At 33.9% G+C, this 26,532-nt stretch overlaps 1 protein-coding gene and 1 long non-coding RNA gene across 4 annotated transcripts in view; both read left to right on the top strand.

Annotated features, from left to right (window-relative positions):
* LOC105228541 (transmembrane and coiled-coil domains protein 2) overlaps window positions 1-26,532 on the top strand; it is a 58,374-nt gene that overhangs the window by 2,561 nt on the left and 29,281 nt on the right. For 2 of the 3 annotated variants that reach the window (XM_049449097.1, XM_049449100.1), the window contains exon 2: window positions 21,247-21,290. The exons of the other annotated variant lie outside the window; for it this stretch is intronic. The gene's annotated coding sequence lies outside the window, so the exon portion shown is untranslated. The remainder of the gene's footprint in view (window positions 1-21,246; window positions 21,291-26,532) is intronic. 3 annotated transcript variants of the gene reach the window in all.
* LOC125776537 (uncharacterized) overlaps window positions 13,720-26,532 on the top strand; it is a 182,155-nt gene continuing 169,342 nt past the window's right edge. Inside the window, exon 1 of the long non-coding RNA XR_007421793.1 lies at window positions 13,720-13,787. This is a non-coding gene — a long non-coding RNA (uncharacterized LOC125776537). The remainder of the gene's footprint in view (window positions 13,788-26,532) is intronic.

Here is a 26,532-nt window from a genome sequence, read left to right on the forward strand (position 1 = left end):
TGTTGCTAATGCTCTTATGTTCGTACATTTGTTTGAATTGTATTTACTGGGTCTGCTAGCGGAAACGTTCACACTTGAGCTATTTGCTCACAAAGCGATATGTCACCTACGGCCAATCCGCCTGTTTTTTCTATCATATGTACGTTCCATCGCAAAATGAAGCACGTATGTACATCCATACATACATATTCATATACTTTTGGGTTTATTTACTTTCTTTGCTTTCTCGTTGGTTTTCATTGATGGTGCTGCCACCTGTGACGTCGACAACTTAAATTCGTGCTCTTATGTTCGCTATATTGTTAATACACATACATATGTACATACATACATACATATGTATTTTGAAGGTTTAGCCGATTTGACTGGGGCACAGTGCCGGTGTCTGGATTGGCGTGTGTGTTTGCAAGTTTTTTATTTTAATAGCTTTTTGGTAAAGTTAAATTTGTCAGTTCTCTGTGATATTATATTATTTAAGATGGAAAATTTTAAAGAATTTGAAAATATATTTTTTTCTCTTTAATATTTGGAGATAAAATTAAAACAATACGCATCGAACTCTTGAATTCGCAATAGAATTTGCTTTAATAGGACTTTTAAATTTGCCGGTCATTCTCTAAGTCGTATTTTTCGGTGTAATCCCACTTTGTAAACAGGTGCTCGCGTAGGAGTCGCGACAAAAAAAATTAGCGAAGTAAATAAATAAAACTGTTTATAAATCATCATTTTGCGTTTTGAAAATTTTTATTTTTTGATCAAAATTTCTATTACTCGAAGTTTTTTTTTTTTTGGATTATGATGATTCGAGTTAAAGAAGTTCAACTGTATTTTAAATATTTATTGTTGGCACTGACTCTGGCAGTTACAACAATTGTGTATGCACTTGTAAAACAGCCTAAAGTACCTTAAGGGGTTACATGGGTTTCCTCGGGCAAAAAAAGGCCTTTTTTCAATAATTTTTTTTACATATAAAAAATTAAATATTTTAATGAAATAACATGAAACATGATGAAATAAAAATTTTGTAAAATTAAAAAAAAAAAAAAAATACCCAAATGGCAGTCATTACGACGCCATTTCCGTCAGTCCCTCGGAAAAAATGTGCTTCCGCGTTGTCAGCAGAACTTCTTTCAGGATCATCTGAAATAAAAATAAAGAATACGTGTTTTAGTAAAGACAATAAACTAGGTATTGAACGAAGGAAAAAAAATGAAAGTTTCTCGACATTTTTTTTTAAATAGTTGTAATTAAAAAAAAAAATCCTTCGTTCAAGACCTTGTAAATGATATCTCGAAGACCTGTGTAAAATTTCATCAAGATCGTTTGAGTAGTTCGCGAGAAATCTTGACAACCGACTTTGAAAACATAGTTTTGAGAAAAACGCGGCCGAAAATGGGTTAAAGGCGGCGCAGTTAGCCTAGCTAGCTGCAAGTGCACAAGTTCTCAAAGGCCGAAACTATTGGTCGGATCAACCTGAAAATTTAGGAAAATATTCTAGAGATGTTATAGTATTAAATGAAAAAAAATCGATTTTTTTAAACTGTGAAACACATGTAACCCCTTAAATTCCATAAATCTTTACAACCGTTTATACAAAAACTTGCACGGCATTTGGCATTTTTCTCCCAGGCAATTCTAAACGTTCAAAATTTTTAAGTTTACGAAATGTAGTATTTGCACCACACATACATATTTATGCTTGTTGGCACTTGTGTAAGTTAATAAGAAGCTTGCCAGCAGATTTTGACCAGTTGGACAAGCACTTGTGTGCATGATATGTAATCAAGTGTGTATGCTTTTTATGTTTTGACTCAGCTGTTTCACTTTAAAGGTCGTACTCGTGTTCTGTCGTGAACAAAAAGGAAAATTAATGCGAAAAACCACAGTCTGCTGATATTATTGCTTCAATTTTTTCAACGACACCATCAACATCAACACATCTGATGGAAATGCTTTTTAGACTTTGCTTTATAAAAATAAACGCATACACAAATTTAATTATTCTTTAAAACATTGCACTTCTTAAGTTTCCATGTTTACTTATTTGCATATTTTCTTATACAATAATTTATATGGAACATTGTTCTTTGCCCTATTAATAATTTCCGCGTAAATTTTTTTAGTGACTTCCTGAAGATCTTTAAATCTGCTCTAAAAACTTTAAACTAATTGTTGATATTGACTGACCAGCATGTTTCTACCAACTATAAAATTTTCAGATCGATGCACCTGACATAGTTTGCTCCCTCTGGACTTTCTCTTAGGCATCCATCGCCTATTATAAACGACGGAAACCCAAAAAAACTATGTGTTCAACGGCTCTCATATCAGGATTCCTAATCTTGTCAACTATGTTCACCCTGTATTAGACTCCTATGGTGGTACATACATTTCAGGCATTCATCAAAAATTCTATTCAGGATAGTTTCGTACCGTTCACTACTGTTTAATGGTTTCAGTAAATAGATAATTTAATTTTCGTTCTCATTTTTACTTCTTACATATGATGTATACTCGTATAGCCGATTATATTTTCCTTTGCTACTGAATAAACCGATATTCTTTTAACAGTGATTGAGTAAACCAGAGACAGTTTCTAATTATGTATGTGATCTAGTGTATCAAAATATGTAGATATTTCACAATTTTGTACTTTTCCTATAAGAACAATAAAAGCTACCATGCTTTAAATATAAAATTGTTTAAAGAGTCATATAATTTTATTTATATATAAATGAATTTGCCGTCTTTTTAGAAGCGTCTATATATCTAATCATCTCAGATATAAATTCACATGTTTTTGTACATTTTACACGCAGTCCATAGAAGCACAGATAAGAGTAGACGAAAAAGGATTTTCATTGATTTATGACTTGGATCAGTGTTGGCACTTATAATCACAGAAATGTGTAAATTCGGATTCGTTATGAATAATTTCATGTGCACATGTGCATAACGGTTTAAATTACCCTTTTAGTTTTTTTGGTTGAACTTTGGTTGTACTTGTACATATGTATGTATGTATATATGTATGTACATATATGTACTTGTATTGGCCATTCCTAAGATCAACACTTAAAAATATTTCTTTAAAAAAGCGTAATTTTTTATTCATGTAAAGTTTTGTAATTATTAACGAAAAATAGTTCCACACACCTACAGGGTAGGGGTCCAAAGAAGCTTGCCATTTGAAATAAGCATTTTTAGTTATTATTACATATGTATTTAATTCCACGTTTGTCATTAGTTATGTTGCAACACTGTTTATTTACTTAACAACGCAAATTGCAATTGTGCGCCATAATATATTTAAATTCCTTGCCAATCACCTCGTTGCCCAAGCATCATACGCGCACCTATTGTATATTTATTTTTTTCGCAATTTTCCGCGCCTCGTGTCACTGCGTGACAGTCTATTTTCAAGTATGCATAAGCAGCTGTATAAGAAACTGGTTACATACACATGAACACACGACGTTAAGCTGAGTTATTAATTGACATTTCTTTTCATTCACATATTCTTTTGACGAGTACACGAGTCCACATGCCTCAATTAGTTGTATTCATTGCCTAATTTTTGTTAAATCGCGGAAACTCGTGAGAGATAATCGTTGAATTCGCGTGCTTGGCATTGTAATTGACAATTTGCTGGTCAATCTGCTTGTCTGTCTATGTCATCTATGTCAATTTTTTGTTTTGTTTTGTTAAGTAATTTTACTTAATTAAATTATTTGTTCGTTGCATGCAAGACAGTGAATCACAATAACAAAAAAATGCATTATTTTGCTGACACTGGGTCGCGTCACTGAAACTATTCAAAGCATTTGCTTATGTTCTGTAAGTTTTCTGTGGCTTACGTGTCGGTCTTTACATATGGACTGGAGAGTCACGCACCTTCATCAGTCTGTTTGTCATTTATGCGTGTGCCAGCCAATCGTTAAATGCTTTGCTTAGACGGCATTATCATTTCATGACGTCAACTGTGGATGGCAAAATGTTTCTAACTTTTACCTTCATTGCTAATTACTTTCTCACGTCCCTTTTGCATAGAAGAGTAGGGTTTACAGAAAACAAAATGTAAAATGTAAATATGTATGTATGTATGTTCTACATACTGCTATTAATGCCACCTATCGTCAGTTAAAATGTAAAATAACGTAACATCTTTTTTCATAAGTGAAGGAAAAACGATATAATAGAACCACTCATATTGAAAGAAAATTTTGGTTTTGGCTAAAAAATTGTTATATTTTGGTTATGTCTGAGACCGGAAGCTTGAACATACATATATAATATAATGTAATGAATCGTAAGCAAAAAAACTAAATTTAAATTTTTTTATGATACGCTGTTTTGCATTTCAGTAGATGATATACTAAACATTGTTTGTGATGTTTTGTATATGAATTCTTAAACACGAATATTAATGTATTTAACTCATGAAATTTTACTTCAAATATAAAGAATTGTGTATTTCCATTAATTCAAGTATTTTATCTTAAATAAGTGAAACTTGTACAAATATTTTCTCAAGTTAAACCTTTTTATGTTCTGTCCAATGTCTATGATATTTTAATATATGTAGAATATTGCTTGTTGCCAACTTCCTCTATTATCTTTCAACAATTTAATTTTATACGTGTTACATAACCTATTTTTTACTTGACTGTTTCATGTTGCCTTCGTTAATCCCTCGTTAATCACTTGTTAGTTATCAGTATTTTTCTGTTTATGTTCTACAGAAACAATGCTTGCGAAATTTCATTTTCAACTGATAACCAATAACCCCACCATTTTTTTTATTATTTTCATTTTGCTTTATTGATTAATCACACTTTGGTTATCGCGTATGTTTTATGAGGTCTTCAAGCCAAACACAAACTCCAAACTAATTACATATAACATATTTATTGCGCATACTTATAATTGTACATAAGTATATACTTAATCGTTTCGCCCTAATTGTATTTAAACAAACATGAGTACTCGTATCTTCATGGCGGGCTCCACATCACGCATTAATAGATTAAAAGCTGTCATTGACCATTGACTCTTGTTCTAGAGTATAAATAAATAAACAGTACATAGTATGTATACGTTTTCTGGCATTAAATACACATATTTGGCTCGAATATGAAATTTTGAACCCTGAAATCTATCTGAAATTTCATGATACCCTTAAATAAGATTTTCGCTATTGCGAAGTGAAGAATAAATGGCGATGAGTGGACTGATGCTGAAAGGTGAAATAAACAAATGTTAGTCGTTGCTGAAACTAGTCGAAACTATCGAGTTTTACTGTTGTAGAGCATAATAAAATACCATATGTAGCATTTTTTGATAACTTCGTTAGTTAGATTAGTTTGTAAAAATATGACATAAAATGTTGATGATATTATGAAGGCAATAATTTAACTGAGGCCTTTATTTATGGTTGGAAAGTGCTTTTTGGTGCTAAAATTGCAGCCAAGTGCAGCAATTGTTTCTAAGCTGAATCAAATATAATCAGTTAAATTGCATTTATTTCAATAAGTAATATAATACAGATAGGTTAGATTTCGTATATTCATGCATACATACATATGCACACGAGGTTTTTAAATTCTCGCTTGGCTGACTTGCTGAGTCAACCGAGAGTTTGTACGCGACTTTGGCAAACGCAAATAACTAGTTGCAAACTTGACCACTCGGCTATGTACTTTTATGGTTATATTCACCATGATTTTAATGATATTGCCTTTTTTATACTCACACATATAATTACACAGCTTTACTTCCCACCAGAATATATTTTTTTAAGAATCACGCTCATTCATACAATTTACTTTATTAAAAAAATTCACAACCGAAGTACTTTACGTGGGTTGAATTGTTGTACGAATATCATTTCAGTGTGCTAGTGCAACAAAGTCTGCTGAAATACGGCCGCAGTTTTAAGCACCATTGATCATAATGGACAAATTTATTTTTAAAACCCTTTCCCTCGTCAATTTCCATTATCAATTATCCATTGCTATGCTGTTCTGTATAATATAGCCACATCACTAAACTCGCATTTCAATTTTTTATGTGTGCACCATCATCTGCGCACCACCTAATACATAAGTATACATAATGCTGTATCAATTGTAAAATATATCTCCCTTGTCATGTTGACATTTGAATTCAACACACCACGAAAAGTGTGTGGAACACAATTTATTTTCTATTAGTAGTTTTTTTATTTGCCGGAAATGTGAAAAATAACTACTGGCGAACATAATTCTTTGATTCACAACTTTAAAATGGGAAAAAATTTCAAAACTAAATTATAACCACTCAGCACTAATTATCACTCACCAATGTCTCACTCACCTCATGTCTTGTATGACGTTATGAACAATCCATCTATCGTAAATGTAAATAAACATTTCGGCAAATAGAGTTTAATTTGAAAGCAGAGTGTGTAAGTAAGCTTCAACTTTGTGATCAAAGTGAGGCATTGTGCCGCTGGTTTGTCAAGATAATAAATTGTTAAATGCAATTTGTCCACTACAATGAACCAACCTAAAAAAATTACCAAAAAACCGCAAATACCGCAACACTCATTTAGAATCGTTTGCAAAAAAAATGGCTAAAGTGAGTCGTTTGGCGAAATAACCACATTTCCTTGTGGAAAAAAATTATAAAACCACAGAGGTATATACATATGTATATGTTCATTAAATACATTTTTTTTAATTTTTCATTCTTAATTCATATTTTACTAACTATAACTTACTATATTCTCAAAATTTGAAAGTTTATTTCAGAAAAGCTTGTACAATAGCATTATTCGAAGTATTGCCCATATGCAGCTATAACATTTTCCCATATTTCTGGCAATTTGTGTATTCCATCCCAAAAGCACTACGCCAGCTTGGCGGCCAGGAATGAATTCAACCTATTTTTAATAACTCGTTCTAATGTGAACCGTTGGGTTATAAAGTGGGCAAATCTTCAAAAACCTGCTGGTTAACTGGTCTTGTAACATGAGGCCAATCACTGTCATGATAGAAAATTATTGGCTTGTGTAGTCGCGAATTGCGGATTTTTTTCGCAAATATACCAGGATGACGAGACGGGTTGAATTCCGAATAATTGTCCGTCTGTCCACATGTCCGTCAGTCATATCACAGTACTGTTAAATCAATAACTGAATATTTTTAGGATCCGGTGTAACTATCGCATATATAGCATAAATTTGTTTGAAGATTATCTCTTCCAAATGTTGGACGCGACTACGTTGTAGATAGTCCATCCGTTGATTCAAATTTTCGATGACTCGTTCCCACAATTCGACTGATAACTGGCGAATGACATACGTGTTTTGATTCAAAGCTTGAATCGAAGTGGGATTGTCTGCATAGACTTTAGTCTTTAAAAACGTGAAATTATCTACTCACCGAAATGTTCTTTCAATAAATCCATTGATTTATGCGATCTCACCGGTATAATTTTTAAAGAAATGTGGATCTATGATTCCACCGGCCCACAAACCACACCTAACTGTTGTTTTTTCTGGATGAAATGGCAGCTCTTGAATCCCTGGGTTGCCCTTTGTCCCTAATGCGACAATTTCGCATGCTTACATACCCATTGAGTTAGAAATGAGCCTAATCGCTGAAAAAAATTTGGTTCGAAAACGTCGATTCTTCGTAGAACTTTCCAAGAGGCCATAGAAAGAAACGATGTCGCTTGGGAAGGGCGAACGGCCTGAGTTCTTGCACAAGCATTATTTTGTATGCTTTCAATTTAAGATTTCAACATAAAATGCGCCAAAACGTCCCATGCGTCAATTCGAGTTACTGCGAACGCCGAATCGACTCTCCACGGTCGTCGTGCACACTCTCAGCTACGATTGCGTGCTGGACGTGGTCTATTCGGTCGAATATTATGAATTTTCGTAATAAAATTGAATGAAATGTAAAGGTTGTTTAGGCGTAAGTTTTTCCATGATGAAATGTCAAATAATGCTGAAGCACGACACGACTCACGCGTGATCAAAAAAAGACGATTGAAAAAAGTACCTTTATTTGGATATATTGGATATACAAGTAGGTAAATATGATATTTTTACATCAGTAGCGGATTCACATAGCGATGAGGAGTGTTTGTTCTTCAAGATTTTCACTTTGAAAAAATTCAATGCCAGTTCGTCCGTCAATTATGCAACCGTTAAGGCGAACCCAAAAATATACGCATGAACACAGCAATTAACAGCAACATTAATGGAAAGTGTTTTAAATCAGTCTTAAACTTAGCATGCTAAGCAACCAATGTTATAAATAATTACTAGGAGCATATGAATTCTGATAAAAATTAATTTTAAAATTATCAGAACGCAAAGGTTGAAATTTTTTTTTTATTTAATTGTTTGTATAAATGTTTATTTCCTGCATTTTTTTTTCAATTACTTTTTGCTTTTGTTTTGTATTTTTTATGTTATCACATATGAGGTGTGCACATTGAAATCCACATTGAAGCTTACTCAACCCGATGACTAACTCTAAGACGCTGCCCTGCCATTTGCACTGATATAATATTCAGCACGGCTCGTGTGTTTGGCGTACTTGCTTGACTGACTACCGGCTAGCGCTTGACGCCCAAGCAAACAAAAATATGTGCGCAGTTACTGGCGAATAACTATAAACTACTATAGGAGTTGACTATTCATGGAAAACTGTTACGCAGCTCCATCAAAGCCAAGTCCAACGAAAACAAAACTTAATTAAGTAGTATTTGCTTTCCGGTTTTCTATTTTTGCTTCTCACATTTAACTGTGCATGTATGTATATTTGCTTTGCCAATGCTGTAAAACAAAACTTTTCTGAGTTACATTTTGACTTTTAGTTTTTGTTTTGCTCGTATTCCGCCGTCCGCATGCACGATATGAACGACGATCTGTTCTCATATTACCTTTTTCGTGGCTTGCTGTGTTTTGTTTTGGTTGTAATCTTCTATGCGCCAATATTTTGCGTAAATATTATGCCATGTTCTTTGTGTGTAAATGTTTTCAGCAATATTGATTGTATAATAAATCGCGCTGGCCAAGGTTGCGTAAAAAAATCTGTAATAACATTTGCAAGCTTATACGTTCGAACAAATGTTCTCCAACTTCGACGCGCCCAGAGCTCTATGAATTACAGAAAACTACAATGTAATAAAAAACGGGATTTATGATGATATACCGTCGGATATAAATTTAACTCTGTAGTGAAAATGTTATCTTTATTCCGATCAGATATGTTTTCCATTTATCAACACCGTGCCTTAATATCGAACAGCGTTTAAAATTATTCAATTCAGACAAAGAACCACTCGAAATAATGAAAATATTGCTGCTATTCAGGCCAGTATTGCTGAAGATCGCAATTTGTCGATTCCCAGACGCCCCTAAGAATTGGGACCACCTCAAACCACAACCTGGCGGATTTTAAGAAAGGATTTGGTCTTGAATTCATATAAAATTGTTCTCCCTTAAGAACTGAAGCCATTGGACCAGAGCAAACGTCGTGAATTTGCTGGTTTTGCCTTGGAAAAATTTAAAAACGCATAAGATTTAAAAAAATCATCTTCGGCTCATTTCCATCTGAGTGGTGCGGTAAATAAACAAAGCTGTTAATTCTGGTGCGAAGAAAATCCACAAATTATTCTTGAACAATCTATACATTTACCTAAATTGACAGTTTGGTGTTGTTTTTGGTCTGGTGGTATAATCGGTCCGTACTTCTTTTGAAATGAAGCAGCCGACACCGTTGCTGTCAATGGATTGCGTTATAGATCGATGATAACCAACTTTTTACGGCCGCAATTGGAAGAAGTTGATCTAGACAACATCTGGTTCCAACAAGACGGGCCTACGCTAGAGTTTGGATATTTGATTATTTCAAGAAATTGTCACATTAAATGGCCTCCAAGAAGTTGTGATTTAACACCATTCGACTACTTTTGGGTTTACTTGAAGTCATTGGTCTTTAGAAATAAACCAAACTCTATTTAAGCTTTAGAAGTCAATACTGAACGTGTTATTCATGACATGCGACTTGATTTAGTGGAAAAAGTACTCGAAAATTAGGTTAATCGAATCCTTCTTTGTTCCTGCAAAGGAACAATTAGTGTTTTTTTTAAAGAAATCATATCACTCTTATTGGTAAACCTTGTATATTCGGATAGTCTCTCCAAATAACCTTTAACAGTATCAAGAAAGGATTGGAACATGGGTTTTATTGCTTCTCCTCTATTTAAAAGGGACGTTAGGTGCCATAGTGCTAAGGGTATGAAGTTCAATTTCTTAAGATAATAACTAGTTTAACTGCCTGGTGGTAGAAAAAACAGATTTTGTATTCATTTTATTACAGTAGTTTTGCTCTTTTTGTAAGCTTTCAATTCAAAATTAATCCCATTATAAAACACAATCTGGAAAAAGTTAATCGGAATAACACATATTTAAATAAAAAAAAACTTAAGTCGTGTTTAGCTGTTTTAAAATATGGTTCACATTAATGTAGATTTTTCTCTCCATAATATCTGCGACTTTGACATTGAATGCTGAGTCGTGTATTTCGTACGTTAAACTTTGTACTGAAAATGTGGTTTTATCGCAGAAAAAATTCAAAACACGTTTTACATTAAAACGAAAGATATATTAATTAATCTTAGTCATCACAGCTACTTAAAGCATTTCTCCAGAAGTTTTGTGTGTTACTAATTTATCGTGTGTTTTGTTTACTTCACCATTTAGCGTATTCTAATTCGTTATTCATGAATAAAATGCTTGTGATCATTTAACGCTGACTGCAATGCGAACGCCTAGCACCTACAAATTTGGTTTACTCGCGTGAATCATAATTTATGCCGCTACTCAAGGTACTGAGTGTAAAATGCTCTCATTTCACACATTCTTATGTTATTTTTTGTGTTGTTTCATATTTCCTACTGTTCTTTTCAGTTGTGAGGGGATTTGTGGTATTTAAGTGCATGTGCACTCTAAAGGGGAAGTTGCTACTTATTCAGGTAGGAAAACAATTATCTTCCCAATATGTTCAAACAATTCGATGCTGCAAATACGTATAATCGGCTGTGGTGAGATTTGAAATTGCTTTTCTATCGTTTATTGAATTTTTAGTTTGGCTTTTTGTCTCCTTTCCTTTGAACTGTTTATTTTCTCTACCTTTTTGCAGTCTACGAATGAGTGTCTGGCAAGACATTCATCAATTGTCAAGTTGTCAGTTTGTTCGTATGACTTGTGTGAAATGCTCTACCCCTATACCAGCTGTCATAGCCACATCACCGAATCTTGTTATCTCTTACCATCACGAATGGATTATTATGCTGGTAAACACGATTTCACTTTTCGCTGTCAGTTTGTAATTACTATTGTTCTTTGCTTTTTCCCATTAATTATAATTGTTTTTATTATTATTTTATAACAGACGGTTGATTTATTTAACGGGTGATTTTTTTGAGGTTAGGATTTTCATGCATTAGTATTTGACAGATCACGTGGGATTTCAGACATGGTGTCAAAGAGAAAGATGCTCAGTATGCTTTGACATTTCATCATGAATAGACTTACTAACGAGCAACGCTTGCAAATCATTGAATTTTATTACCAAAATCAGTGTTCGGTTCGAAAATTTTTTATCGACAAATTTTGTTCAGCGATGAGGCTCATTTCTGGTTGAATGGCTACGTAAGAAGCCGTTCAAGAACTGCCCATGCATCCCGAAAAATGCACTGTTTGGTGTGGTTTGTACGCTGGTGGAATCATTGGACCGTATTTTTTCAAAGATGCTGTTGGACGCAACGTTACGGTGAATGGCGATCGCTATCGTTCGATGCTAACAAACTTTTTGTTGCCAAAAATGGAAGAACTGAACTTGGTTGACATGTGGTTTCAACAAGATGGCGCTACATGCCACACAGCTCGCGATTCTATGGCCATTTTGAGGGAAAACTTCGGACAACAATTCATCTCAAGAAATGGACCCGTAAGTTGGCCACCAAGATCATGCGATTTAACGCCTTTAGACTATTTTTTGTGGGGCTACGTCAAGTCTAAAGTCTACAGAAATAAGCCAGCAACTATTCCAGCTTTGGAAGACAACATTTCCGAAGAAATTCGGGCTATTCCGGCCGAAATGCTCGAAAAAGTTGCCCAAAATTGGACTTTCCGAATGGACCACCTAAGACGCAGCCGCGGTCAACATTTAAATGAAATTATCTTCAAAAAGTAAATGTCATGAACCAATCTAACGTTTCAAATAAAGAACCGATGAGATTTTGCAAATTTTATGCGTTTTTTTTTTAAAAAAAGTTATCAAGCTCTTAAAAAATCACCCTTTATATTGTCCCTTTTATTTTCGGCCATTTTGCTTCGCTTCTATGGCTTTTTTAGGTTCTGCAAGCTTTTGTACTTGTGTTATTTGGTTACCTATGATTATTTCTCTAATCTTTTTTACTCTGAAATAAATTTGCTGTATAATTGCTGTTCATCAAGCACCATGCTTCTATGCTTTGTGTTAAAAGATGACATTTTTATTTTTCTGCACCTAATTGCGATGAATGACACAACTGTAAATATCTTTTAGATTGTTTTTAAGGTGTACTCATATTATTTGTGTTTATTTAATCTTCGACTGAGGTTAATTTAATAGAAATAATATCAGCCCACAATTTTATAGTAAAGTTTGGCATTTTGATGGTATGCATACTCAGAACATTTTGATATGCTATAATATATTTTATGAATTTCGGTATGCAAGTTTTTTAGTAAAAGAGGTAGGCGTAATTGGACCACTGCCACGCCCGAAAATCGGCATTAATCGAAAATCTATAAAGTGCCATAACTAAGCACTAAATTAAGATATAAACAGGAGATCACAGTAACAAGGGACACCTTTAATAAGTTTAATGTACATAACTCCCAAACTATTAAAGCTACAACAATCAAATTTGTCCAGCGCAAATATTCTGACAACTTCTACCGACAGTATGAAAATGGATGAATTGGAAGATAGCCACGCTCACTCTCCTTATAACGGAATTGTTAAAAACTACAATACTAAAACCGCAATAATCAATAACTAAATAACTAAATAAATTTTATACCCGAAATTGTATGAGAGGGCTTTATGGGAGCCGGTATGTAAATTTAACCATTGGCGTGGAACCGCTCTCTTTTTGATAATATCACATATCTCGGTACCCGGCCGACTGATTTAGACTAAATTTAATACGCGACATTCTTCTCATATTCCCATGTCACAGTGGGAAAATGAAGGAAATCGAACAACAACCACGCCTACTTCCCATACAAATCAAGAAGTAATTAATAAAACGGAATAAAATTTTGTACTAAAAATGATGTGTTAAAGTATGCCATCTTTTGACTAAAAATTGTCCAAATCCAACCAAAACTGTTCAAGACCCTAGGTACCGAATATGTGGACCCCAGTATTTATAGTTGACATTTGACCGAAAATATCATTCAGTATATGAGATATACAATTGTAATTCGGACATAATCCTTTTCTAACAGTAGACATTCTGTGTGTACTCGTATCAAAAATAGGTTGAATCGGGTCGATACTACCCCAACTTCCATATACTACAAATCGTCACCTGAAATGCAAAATAACGTAACAACATTTTCGGAAATTTTGTTGGACCTATGCAATATTATGTACGTAATTTGAAGTAGTGAAGCGTAATCAATAAGACACTCAATTTCGAATTTTTTGATGATACGTTATTTTGCATTTCAGGTGACGATATGTATATTTGAAATTAAGAATTAAGAATTTGTCTCAAGTTTTGTTTATCTTGTGCGGAATCGGTGCGAATGTTGGAAAATGCTTACGGTAATTCAGTTTTATCAAAAACACAGAGCCTTCAAAGACGGTCAAGAGATCATTGAAGACATGCTTCCCTCTGGGCGACATTCTCGACATCTCTTGCGAGTTCGTTCGAATGATTTTGGTGAATATTCTTATTCGACTCCTCCCAATGAAGCTGTATTCTTTTCAAAACGAGTTCCATAAACAGGTATCTTTGGTCCAAAAACGGAATGAATCCCACGATCAGCCACCGTATTCACCAGATTTGGTTCCGTGTACCGCACCATGGAACCCGTTTTCAGTCGATCGAAGAGGTAAAACAAAATTCGCCAAAGGAGCTGAAGGCCATCACAAAAAGTGCTTTTGAAATATATGTATGTATATTTTTTATTATTTTGTGTGAATGGGTATTTCTTGTCAATTGATATAAATATCCAATGTGAGAGTAGTTTTTTCGAGAAAACTATTTTGGATCACTCAACTGTGATTCCCTACCGGCAAACAGAAAAAACTGTTACCATTTTATGTTATTTAAATTAACTTTCTTGTTGGTATTACTATTTTTGACTTAACGTTATATAGTAGTTGTTCGTTTGCCATATTATTTTTGTTAATTTAAATAATTTTTCTCTCGAGTCGCTCTTAATTAACGCTTTTATTAAAACACTCGTTGGTGTTAACCAAAAAGTTACATAAACCGTTATCTTGATTGTACATATAAATCAAAGTAACAGCAGCCTCTCCTCCAAAACAAAGCAATAAAAAACCTGAAATTTGCATCCACACACGCGCACAATTTATTTATAGGGGCTCTCTGACTTTGCAGCGCTTGCCTAAAGTTGTTTTATTAATGAAGTTTTTCATACGCATTAGTATTGTTGCTTTGTACAGCAAATGACCGTCAGCGTTGCATGCATGAAAGGCCTGACATGCCAACATGCATATTTGAAATAATAATAAATTACATAATGAAACTGTATTGTTGTAACGCGCATTGTGTGTTGTAATAGAAATTTAACAATATGCCGCTGGGTAAGCAATAAAAAAATTTAATTATAAATAATGTATGTAATTTTGATGGCCAATTGTGGCGCTTTTCCACTTTCGAAATTATAAAGCGTGAGTTTAGGTTAAAAAAATTAAGATTTTTCACCGCACTGTAAACATTTTCTATATATTTATTTACATGTACATATTTGTAGAAATATAGTATATGTAAATGCTTTTTATTTGTTTTCTGCATTTCCCATCTATGCGCTAATTTATGACGCGTGATACAGGTCAATAACTCGCTGCTGATTGTTGGTGCCGGTTCGTAGTCGCGTCAGCGTTTTTCATTGTTTTTGTTTTTTATTTTCCAGCGACGCCAATAAATGTCTGCATTTGAAAGGCATTTTTATAAGCATTCTCTTGCGAACGTACATATAAACTAGCATAACATACATTCCGACATACTTTTATGACATTCATCACTTCCATAGTTATGCGAGCAGCAGCAGTTGCTTTTGTACGCCAGTGTCAGCTGCAACTATGCACACACACATATGTAGTTTTACGGAGGTTTTTAATTTTGGTATTTTGGCTTCAGAAATAAAATCAAACAATTTCCGAAATGACTCACCACCATTTTAATTCAATTAAGCTTGTTTCATCACCAAAAAGAAAGCGAGTACCAACACCAAATAACTGTATATTATTCATGAAATTCTTTCGCAACACTGTTATGAGGACTTTGACATTTCTCGCGTAATTTTCGATGTGACAAAATTCCACAAAAGGCATTCCAAAAATATCTAAAAATAAGAAAAAAACACGAAAACCTAAAACAAATCGCGTGTCGTCGCTCCCAATAATTTGATATTTCCATTACCCAAACTTCGCGTTCCGCGGCAAAAGTGATAGCAGAAGCAACCTAAATTATATTAAAGCTCAATTTCATGAACTCTGGCACTCACTCGCTTAGTCGTGTAGACATAAAGGGTGTCCCAAAATTAATGTAAGATTTAAATTTGCCGCCATTTACAATGTGACAGAAAAGTACCCGAAAATAAATCATCAATATTTCTTTATCGCCTTCAAAGTAATCCCCACCAGATGTACTACACTTATGCCAACGATTTTTTCAGTCCTCGAAACACTTTTTAAGCACATTTTGGGACGGTATTCAGCTGCTTCAGTGAATTTGGTTTTAACTCTTCGATCTACTGGAAACGGACAAAACGAACAAGCGAATCACACGAAGCCAAATCTGGTGAATACGGTGGTCGATCGATCCGTACTCATTGCGTTTTTGGCTTTAAATTCGGTCACATTGTACTCTTTTTGAAAAAAAACATCAGCTTTATCGGGACGAGTTGAGCAAGAACGCGTTTCATACCCAAAATATTATATCAACCAAAATCATTCGAATGGTCTCGCGAGAGATGTCGAGCATTCTTGCCTTCTCTCTAAATCCTACCTGACGATTTTCAAGCGCGATGTCCTTTACTTTTTATAAACAATTCGTTCAAATGACAATATCGAAGCAGTGCGTGAGAGTGTCGGTGACAATCCATGGACCTAAATTCACCGTCATGGATAAGAATTGAAAATTTCAAGAAGCTCTATACTATTTTTAAAGGGTTATTTATGCAGAATAGTCATCGAAAATTTGCCCGATGCGTTATTCCATAAACAGCCCAGTCCTAAGTACTTTATGATTCAATAAGAAAATTACAATCGAAAGTCTAAAAACTTAGTTTACTATCTTATACCAATTTTGTGTGTTTGGAACACCCTTTACATACACCATACATGTGAATGTTGCATGTGTCATGCTATTGAGCAGCTATTTACCTACTTTTCTCCTGTTTTCTTACTTGCACCGCAACATGTTGATGGGGCGATAGAGACTTTTGTTAACTATTTCTGACACTTTCCTTATTACTTGTAGCATGACTTACGACTTTTTCAAATTTTTCCCGCAAACCGGTTAAGTCTAACGCCTAGTTAGGGTAGTTTTATTAGCTCACAAACCAATAGGACCTTTAACTTGACTCCTTTTGACTAATATAGTATATGTATACGTTGTTAATAGCTGTCTTCGATTCGCCATTACTTTACTTGCTACCTTAACGCGCTGCTCTCTTGTCAAAAAAATTATTCGTAAAAGCAACAACAAAAACACGTGTTGTTATCTACGTTATCTAACTCAAATTTCAGGGAATGGTCTATTTCTACAGTGTTGAGTCGTACGGAAAACTATGTAAGAAGATTCGATTTGGAGCGTGTGCAAAAAAACACACGGATTCTGTGCAAAAGATACAGCTGTTGAAAAAAAATTACGAAATTCCGATTTGTTATTCAACTTAGTTGTCATCGAGGACAATAGACTGAATATAACGATCTATAAACCTTTAGACAACGTTTTTCTAGTACAATTGGATTTTCGTATCCAAATAAGCCTTAGTATTGGTGATTACCTCTATAATATCACTAGATTACTTTAAAACGAATAGATTTTGAGTTCTTATAGCAGGAAAAAGTCTTGAGAGCCAGTTGCGGAGAATACGTTTGATGTGGAAAAAATTCGAAACCCGGTCCATGCAATTTAGTCATCGTTTCTTTGGTTTGTGAAAACAGCACGTTTTGTCGCGTTTGCTGGGGACAAGTCTCTACATAAGTAAGTTCGTTATGGGATATGGTTTACATATATGTCAGTAACTCTGTCCATAATGTATGTTAAGATTTGCTCCAAAACTTAAAATTTCTGAAACATACTTTTTTAATTTTGAAAATTTTCGATTGACAGCATTAAATTTTCCATCTTGTATGTTTACCGGATAATAAACCGGTTTGAGCCAACTTTTTTTTTTATTGGTTTCTGTCCTGTTGTTGTACAATTAAACATACAATTATTAACTACCTCCGAACAGCACCCGAACATTAGAGAGATTTTTTCCGGCAGAAATGTGAGAAAAGGTGAGGTGGCGCGTTTGCTGAGTAAAATTATGTAGGTATGTATGAGAATACTATTAGGGAGATCTCTGTTGATGAAAATTTAGCATAAAATGAATTTGATTTAAATTATAAAAGAAAGAAGGAATTTCTCTCATGGCAGAGAGATGGTAGGGGAAAGCTGAATAATTATGCGATAAAGAATATATTTTTAATTCTACTTAAGTTTTCTGAAGCTTTCTTCAGAAGTTTTGAAGAGGTGAAAGATACCAGTTTTTTATGTCCCAGCCTTTCAAGGATTTCATAGAGCGATAATGCATTTTCTCACATACTTTTAACCAAATGCGTGCATTAGTTTCTGCTTATTCATTTGCCACTTTTTATTCCACTTGAGGCTTGGCGTTTGCTTTTTTTCTTTTCAACTGCGCTTACATACACTTCACTCCCTGTCCGCATTGCTATTTGCACACCCGCTTTGGTAGCTTTTCCGCTTTTCGCTACATTTCCCTGCTAAACCTTTTGTTCCACTTGTGCAAGTGTGTGTTTGTTTGTAAGGTTAGATGTGTGTAGACAATATAAAAATAGAAAGTTCAAATATGTATGTACGAGTATGCCACGCTTTCAACAGAAAGCCAGAGGCAAGCATGCGAATGAATAAAGCACAGCCAGGCAAACGCTTAAGTACCGCCGACAACACACGCCTCGTGAGCAGCGAGTAATTTTCAGGCTTTTTCAGGGTTAGTGCACTTGGCTGCATTCTTTGTTTTTGTGTGATTTTTGTTTTGTTTTTATTTTTGCTTCTATCAGCGCTGGCTTTGCGCTGCTCTTTTGTGTGCGATTTTGCAGGAGATTTTGTGCAACTTATTTGAAATTGTAAGATTTACTAGTTTTATTGCTTTTATTTTCATTCTTTGTGTGTGTTTTGGATTCATGTATTCTTCTGCTTTGTTTTTACTTGTTTTTTACTTTACGTATTTTGAGATTTTTCCAGCTTTTCTTTGTTTTTTTATTCTTTTGCATCCACTTCTTTATTTAGTTCCAGTTAAGAGTATGTATTAACCTGATTTTTTGACTTTTTTTTTATTTATTTACATATTTCTTATTCCATTGTAATCTTAAATACAACAGGTTTTTGTTGTTACAGCTTTTGTTCTATCATTATTCAGCTTAAATGTTATTCACTTACTCGTAAATATTTTCTTATCTTTTGAAAGCGGGAGGCAACACAATGGGATTACCTTGTTTTTTGTATCAATAATTTTACAAAGAGCCAAAAAACACAGCAGAGAGCAATAAAAATGCAAGGCTCCCCTTGTAATGAGGTTTTAAAAACAATCCGAGCCGAAAAAATTACTAAGTTTGTCACGCAGTTTGTAACTCTTAGAAGTAAACGTCGGAGACTCTAAAAACTATATATTCTTCTCCTAAGAAACTGATATCAAACCACTACAGCATAGAGCTGTCATACAAACTGAACGATTAAGTTCTTGTATTGACAAGTTTTCGTAATTTTACATGGATTATTGTCTGACGTATCTCCGAAGAATTTCTTCAGAACGGAACTAGGCTATTAAAATCAGGCTCTTAATTGTAAACTTTTTTATGTATGGAGTAACCAGTGCCACCGAAGTTAACGTGTTTCTCTTTTTTTTCATATATTAGGGATTAGAAAGCACAAATCTTTAAACCTTTTTTTAGACTGACAATATAAAAAAAAATTTAAAGTTAATTTACAGCTTTGCTAATAAGTAACTAATACAGATAGACATATTTTCGGAGTTGAACGAATCAAAGTTGACGATTATAAACGGTCAGCATCAATGGTTTATGCATGGTTTTGACAGTGACATGCATCACTCAGTTAGCCAAATGAAATCGAATGTCAAACAAATAGGTTTATTTTGAATACGAATGTGTCAGCTATTCCTCTAAGAAATTAAATAACTATTAAATGACGCTTTATCGTCTCTTTTGCTTATAACACATGTCTTATAGAATTTCTGAAATTTTTATTTATTTTGTTAAGGCAATGAATGTTACAAAATTCTATATAAATATTATGGTTTTCTATATCTTTATTTTGTTTAGTTTCCTGTTTCCCTGCCAATTTATTACCTATTACTTCGAATATATGTATATTACACATTTACAATATTGCTATATTCATCGCTTTTTATTGCATGCCATATTTTAAATTTGCCAATCAGTCGTTAATCGCAAAAAAATCATTAACAAAAACATAAAAATCCACTCATAACATTTTCCACTCCGAAGTCCCAAAGTTCATTCTTCTTTGTTAATCATATTGCGATTAAGGCTTTATCTACTCGATTAACAGCTGACAATGGCACCAGCATAAGGTTTGCATGAAACTAGCGAATGGATTGAGGTTTAATTCAGTGGAAATTCACGCAATTGAAAGGAACGCTTCAAATGCTGACTGCTTGAGATTTAAGAGTCGCTTTCTAACTAAACGGCTTGTACACCCACACATTTTCAATGATCAACCATTTGCTTGTGCGCCTGTGATGTCTTCAGATAAGCAAAACTTGATCATGCATATGATGTATCAAACATTTAAAAATCTATATATATATATTAATATGCAAATACTTAATATCGAAAACGCACAGAAATGTTGAACTTTGCACACCATGGCGTATGAGCAATGCTCACAATATCATAAATGGGTATGAGTGGTAGGAAACAATTTCCCTCACGATGTTATTTTTTGTGCCACGCATTCCAGTTTCTGGGCAGTTTGAGTTTCGTTCGCGCACAATTTGCCGCTAACAATCGATATTTCCTGTCTGCTTGGCCGCGTTGCCAGCGGGCCAGTTTGCAGCCAACTGTGTTTGCCATCTTTTGCCAAAATGACAACCATATTTTACGCCCATTTGGCTACGGTTTGCCATAGCCACTTCCACTTTATTTCTCCTTCGTTAGTTTCTTCTCGGTGCAGCTATGTGTGCGAGAGCCAATGAGCGGAAAGGGCGTTCGTCCCACTCAAAGCCAGTGAACAGGTGTTTGCGATGACATTGCTTCTCAGGTATCAAGTGTAACTAGTCATCTTTCATAGCGGTACTCAAAAAGTAGTGGAAATAGCTTTAATTTTCGTCTGACTTTTTTATATCCATTGTAGCATATTTCCTCACTAAAATATTGGATGTTATGGTTAATGTTATTTATTGACCACTCGGGGTAAATTGAAAGTTTTTAACTATTTTAATCATCATAATCCACAAAAAACTTCGAGTTATGGGATGAAATTTGTATGACATTTCACTTCTATTGCCAATTTAAGATTTCGAAATATGGAGAACTTCGATTTATAGAAGTTCGAATGATGGAAGTTCAACTATATTATATTTCCACGATAATAATATTGCTATCTAAAAATTAGTTTATACTTCCTTTTAACTAATATTATTATTTCTTTTTTCTTCTGCAGGAAAAAATAAACAATTGAGAGTATTGATGTATTATTGGTTTTCGGTAAGTTATTTTTCAAATTAAACAGCTGATAGTTTGACATTTGAAATTGAAATTTGAATAGTTAAAAAGTCATGGTTTTTCTTACTTTTTCGGCCAAGTGTCTTAGATTTTGACGTTTAAAATTGATTGTGCTTATTATACATTTCTCTATACATTTAAATGAAAGAAACAAAATTTTGTTTTCTTAAGTATTAAAATGTATTTTTTGCTATTTTTGTATATTTTGGTGTTTTAGTAGTGAATAATAAATCTTTACATAACTTTAATGCTAATTATTTTACAAAAGTAATTTTTAATCATCAGTGAATATTAAACACTACAAAAATGTAAAAACTAATATTTTTTTTAGCCTCCTTTGCTTTCCATAACGTCCTTAACGTGCTGCGGCATTGAATTTGTCAAATTCTGGAATTTTGTGCTGCGATTTTTTTGCGGATCGTCTAGCATTGAAACCAGCATTCCGGAGTCTGTTTCGTATAGTTCTAGCAGTGGTTTCGGTTGCAAGTTCTTCTATGATCTCCACCCTGATGTCTTCAGCGATTTTGAATCGGCTAATGCGTTCTATTTGTCGATCCTCCCTAGAAGATGTTTTCCTTGCTGCTCCTGAGCCTGGTTTACTACTCAGAGACCCCCTGCTTTGAAAGTTTTTCAAAAAATCCTTAAGGGCAGACTTCTTGAATCCAACTCTTTCACTGATCTTCCATATGCTAAGATTTTTTTTCGCAAAGTTAAAATCTTGCTCTTATCCACAGTAGTCATTTTTTTTTAGATTTGGCATGTTTTATATATATTTTTTTTTCACTTTCTAAACTGTAAGCCCCAAAAATAAATAAATAATTAATGAAACAGCACATATTTCTTATATTTATATTGCACAAGAAACGTATTCAAATAAACAGAAACAAAAAATAAATCGGTTGGTGTTTTGTTTTCAAAGTAAGAACTGCAGATAATATGAAAATTGAAGAGAGAATGAGATGAGAAACAAACGTTAAAAATAAACTGATTAACCAATTGAACGGCTACACTTTAGAGGGCTTTAAATAAAAAAATATTTGAAATATCCTATAAAAATTTTAGTTATTATTAAGGTCGAAATAAGGTACTTCAGTAGCTTTGCTTTTATTTATTTGTATGGCATCCTACATTTAGAAAACAGAGCAATTAAAGATCGCTGGGGCCAAATCACTTTAATAAACATAGTCTTTCATCATAATGTCATCTGGAAATATAAATAAACTAATCAACGATATTTTATGAATGTCAAAATTCTGGGTATTTAATAATTATTTTTTTTTTTTTTACTAAAAGAACACATGCACGTATTTTAATTGTTTATTTTTTTTAATATCTATGATCTTGAGATTATTATAAACACTGCAACATTGCGATCTCATCTGTCAATTGAGTTGTCTTTCTAAATTTGTTTTTATCTGGAAACAAACAGTATTTGGCGCCTTTGAAAGCAAAACATAAAGAAAAGAAGAAGACCAATCGTCAACTGAAATGATTTATCATCCAAATTATTTTATTAGGCACTTGCTTAAATTTTAGTCACCGATCGCGTTATTGTTTTTCAAAGTAGGATTACTCATCAAGTCGATGTTTTGAGTACTCAAAAATGCAGTTGTTTCAATTGATGTGTGATAGCTTTGGTACCATGGTGAAGAGCAATCCGTTTTCGGCGGTTGGTTTTCCTGACTTCTTGAAAGACAATTTTCAAAAAAATTCACTATTCTGCATTGTTCCAGTAGTATGGTTACGATATGTCCAGTTTTTCCAAAAAAAATTGCTCGGAAGTGCATCGTGGGCGAACAACTTGTTTTGGATTCGACTCGTCTGAAAACACCCATACAGTCGATTGCTGTTTACTTTCGTAGTAGTTGTGTAGGGTTAAACCCTACAAAAAATCGTGCAAAAAATATTCGGGATTTAATTCTATTTTTTGGTCGAGAAGAATATTTTAAGTTACTGTAAACCACAGAAATAGCGCTTATCTCGTATATTAAAATGTTCTGAGAAGGCATACCATCAAAAATGTCAAACTTTACGATAAAATTGTGAGCTTCCAGATTGAAACACTAGTGTTGCCTAATCTCGAAATATAAAAGGCAACATACATACATACGTATATATTCACCATGTATAAATGTAGATAGTGAAAGTATGTGAAGTGGGCTAACTAAATAAATTCGTGGTAATGGAATCATACTTATTTACACCTACATACTAGTTAGAAGTATGTAGTAATATAAAAATATAAAAAGCACAGATTGCAGTTACAATTTCCGGTAGGGATCAGAATTTGTGATTTCCTTGATCCAAAATTAAACTCTGAAACCGAAAACAGAATTTGTTTGACCACTCTCTACTAACAAATACATATATATGTATATATATGAACTAAACGTGAGAAATGGTTTGTTTTTATGGTTTCAACATACAGTCTGTCAAGTAAGAACGTGGTCGATTTTACCGACAGTTAATAAAAGATTTCGCTCTAATTCCTTCGCGAACCGATAGAGGGAAGCTTTGTCCTTGATGCATTGCCAACAACGGTTCAGTTGTCGTTGATCTTTTGAAAGAGAATTACGTTAAACGCCATGAGTGCTAAGTCCGCGTCGCGCTACGAAGCTGTGTTTCTGCTAAATATATGAGAAAGTCTAAGGCATTTGTACAGAAGACACAGCGATACATAGTGGCTAAAAATGTTAATGATTTACCAGAACGTGGTTCGATAGGAAAAGTGAACAAAAAAGATGAAAAAAGAATAGTAATTCTGTTTTCGCGGAATACTGCTTTAACACTGCTGCAATGACAAGCAAAATTAATGGCAAAATGATTAAATATATCCTACGAAACTATCCGAACCCTTCTTCATACTCATGATCTGAAATGGCGCAACACATTGAAGAAGCCTCTGTTGACTGAAAAACTTGTGACAAAGCGACTCGCTTGGGCGCATGAGAATACTGATAGAGATTTTGAAAATGTCATTTTTACTGATGAATGTTCTATATGGGCACGTTCTGTCCTCACGCGAACCTGGTCAACTTCCACCAATAGGCTTGTTCAGCGGACCGTAAAACATGGAATAAAGGCGCATCTTTGGGGCTGTTTCACAAAGCAGGGATTCGGCACTTTGTACCTCTTTTCTGACAACCTAAATGCCGAGAAAATGATAAAAATCTACAAAAAGGCTTTACTGCTATCTGCCAAACGATGGTTCATAAGAAAAATTAAGATTGGATTCTGCAGGAGGACAACGATTGGCCGTCGCATTCGCCCGATGCAAGCCCTATTGAAAATGTGTGGGCATATACTCGTATTAAACAAAAGTTTCGTGGAAGACGTATACACTTTAAAGCAGTTGTCTTACGAAAATGGTCGGATCTGGAGATAATTGCCACTAGAATACGCCGTCAAATTAGTAGAAAGCATGCCTCGGAGATGCCAGGCAATTATCGACGCCGGTGGTGTCTGGACATAATGTGTACAATGTATATATAAATATGAAAGTTTCATAAAATATTTTTTTTTTTATAAATTAACACCACCACGCTCTAATTTGTCAGACTGTAAGAGATTGTATCGAAATTGACATTCATATTCTTATTTTGTCTGCTATTAACCTCGGGCTGTGGTATTAGCTTCGTAACATTAACAACCATTAATTTAGTCATCTAAATTTAATTACCCGGCAATTAGTGTGAAATACCTATTTATTATTTGCATCTGTATTAATATCTACATAGGTGGTATTATATGTATATACTACGCTAAGTACTTAAAATGACTGATACTTATTGGCATATGTATGTGTGTAATGAACGAAATGGGGGAGTTGTCATATAATTAGTAATTTCATTGTCGGTCAAGTGGCTTTTAGAAAAAGCGTTGCACGACATGTGCTTCCATATAACACACTATAGTATATCGCATGAACGATAACAATAACAGGCAGAACGAGTCGGAGTAAATTGTTGTATATGTCCACAAGATTGACAGCCAAGTTAAATAATTATTTTTACGTGGCACATAAACATTAATGAAACATTTTTGTAAGTACCTCAAGTACTTAGAATTCGTAAAATATCAGATGTTTACTTAGAAATACGTGATACTTACAAGTCACAGAGTCTTGTCCAGTAAAACTGATTCTACTTAGAATTTATTTCTCTATTTTGCATACGGATTATGCGTCTATAGCTTTTTTTGTATATACATATATATATATATACATATATGTACATACATACATATATCTAAAAACGTCAAAGTCCTGCTTGGAAAAGTATATATGTATATATATATATATATGTATATACACCGCATATAACTAACAAGCTTGATGGTACTTCCCTGGTTTTAGTCCTTGCAAGTTGCAAGTATAAAATGTTCGGTTATACCCTAACTTAGCTCCTCCTTACTTGTTTTTACATAAAATTCAAAACAAATTCTATACTACAATATAATGTTTTTTTGAGTTAAGAAATAGAAGAAAGGTAACCTTTGTCTCTGCGAGATAAAAATAAAAAGTTATTGGCTAAATATTTTCACTACGCCCATAATTTGACCTTAACTCAGCCCACTACTCAACCAGCGTTGATTTTTAGCCCAATTTCCATTAATAAAATTAATATGCCACTGTTATTCATGGCCATCATCACCAAAGCACGAGCGTCATCAGCCAAGTATATTCAAATTACTTATTAAATATTTAAATTTCATTTCCAATTACACCCTTCATGGCGCTCGGCACGGCTGTTCACACACTTCGCCATATGTGGCTGTCACCTCTCTTCACGTCTAATTCGATCAACACTTTCCTAAAGCGATGAGTCAGTGAAGAAAATTCCTTGGTCAATATTTGCATAAATATTTAATTAAATCAGCCATAAGAGGATACTCAGAAATACAACCACTATTATTTATATTTGTATGTGTGTAGTTATGAATATTTTTATACTCTTGCAACATGTTGCTACAGAGTATTATTATTTTGTTCACCTAACGGTTGTAACTAATCGAGTTAGATATGGGGTTATGTATATATAAATGGTCAGAATGACGGGGCGAGTTAAAATCCGGGTGACGGTCCGTGCAAGCTATAACTTGAATAAAAATTGAGATCTCTTGTTGAAACTTCGTGTCTGCATTCCTAAGTAAAAACAGGTACAAGTTCGTGAATGGGCGTTATCCGAACACTGCCACGCCCACAAAACACCAATAATCTTTAAAG

Source organism: Bactrocera dorsalis, chromosome 2, assembly GCF_023373825.1.
Source record: "Bactrocera dorsalis isolate Fly_Bdor chromosome 2, ASM2337382v1, whole genome shotgun sequence".
Classification (NCBI taxonomy): domain Eukaryota; kingdom Metazoa; phylum Arthropoda; class Insecta; order Diptera; family Tephritidae; genus Bactrocera; species Bactrocera dorsalis.